Genomic DNA, 1801 nt, shown 5'->3' with positions numbered 1-1801 from the left:
ATGATGTTTTCTAGACAAACTATCTTCAGACTTTTGACGGACACCTGGGCTTCTACAGACTTCAAAGCTGCATTATGTGTTGTAGATCCGCTATCTTGGGTCCTGTGTCCGACGACCTAACTTCTAAAGCGATAAAAACTGAATGATGTCTTCTAGATCCGCTATCTTCGGACTTTTGACAGCCACCTTGGCTTCTACAGACATGAAAGCATTATGTGTGCTAGATCCGCTATCTTGAGTTCTGTGTCCGACTACCTTACTTCTATAGCCATAAAAACTGAATGATGTCTTCTAGACCCGCTATGTGTGGTCTTTTGACAGACTCTTTGGCTTCAACAGACTTGAAAGCTGCGTTATGTGCTGAATTTCATGTGGAGTGGAGTAAGAAAAAATAAGTCTTCTCCTCTTCGAATTCCAGAAAGAAGTCATTTTTATATTTCGTTTTCATGAGTTAAAAGCTCTTCATGAGCCATGTAACAGAAGCTTTTGGAACATGTTAAATGGTAGAAGTGGTAGAAATTCCAATAATCTCAAACAAATAATATAAGAAAATTTAATATATACAAATCTAAGTTAACGATGACGTCTCCTCCAACATACTTCCGCATTGAAGGATGAAGTATGACTCCTTCAATTTACATAAACGTTATCTCTCAAAGGCAATGAAGCAAGTTTGCAGATTAAGCGGCGAATAATTCCTTTCTTTGTGCGAATATCGGCTACTCTGACCCTTCCATCTGCACCAAGTATGACTTCGACCACACGACCAGTAATCCAGCATTGCGGTGGAAGATTGTCTTCATGGATGAAAACTAATTGATCCTTTGCTATGTTGTTCTCGGGATGCAACCACTTAGAGCGTTCTTGTAATTGATGTACATAGTCGCGCTTCCAGAGTTCCCAGAAGCGTTGCTTGAGATAGGTCACCCTTTGCCAACGAGATAGATAAGATAGTTTTGAGTCATTTATTACCGGTTCAGGGATCGCTTGCAGTGAACATCCGATCAATAAGTGTGCTGGCGTCAGAGCCTCCCCGTCATTGGGATCATCGCTGTGAATGGATATTGGACGGGAATTCAATATCGCCTCCACTTCAATTGCAATCGATTGAAGCTCTTCGTACGTCAAATGAGAAAAGGTCAAATTTTTTATGAGCAGAGTCTTCGTTGACTTTACGGCAGCTTCCCAAAGGCCTACAAAATGGGGAGCACGCGGTGGAATGAAGTTGAATTCAAAGCCGGCATTTCGGCTAAATTCCTCCAGATTTTTTTCATTGAGTTCTGAACAGAATTTCCGTTTGAAGCCTTCAAGTTGCGAACATGCTCCGACAAAGTTGGTGGCATTGTCACAATAAATCCTTTTGGGTATGCCACGTCGTCCAATGAATTGCTTCAAACAGAAAATAAAATTATTAGCAGATAGATCTGAGATTAGTTCTGTATGAATAGCTTTTGAAGAAAAGCAAACAAATATGGCCAAATATGTTTTGTAAGGAGCTTTGCTTCGAATGCGGTACGAAGTAAGAAATGGTCCACATAGATCCGCATATCAGAAACGGGCGTTCGGCCAGGAGACGATCAGGTGGGAGGTTACCCATGATCTGTCGCATTAATACAGATTTGTAATGATAGCAATGTGTGCAACTTCTAACAACCTTTCGGACCAATTCGCGAGCATTTACAATCCATACTGTTAGGCGCAGAATCGCTATCAGAACCTTAGCTCCCGCGTGAATGTTTCGCAAGTGAAGATCTTCAATATATTTATAAGTGAAATGGTGACCCTTTGGAAGCAATAACGG

This window comes from Drosophila tropicalis, unplaced genomic scaffold (genome assembly GCF_018151085.1).
Source record: "Drosophila tropicalis isolate 14030-0801.00 unplaced genomic scaffold, ASM1815108v1 contig_740, whole genome shotgun sequence".
NCBI lineage: Eukaryota > Metazoa > Arthropoda > Insecta > Diptera > Drosophilidae > Drosophila > Drosophila tropicalis.
This window is presented reverse-complemented; position numbering follows the sequence as displayed.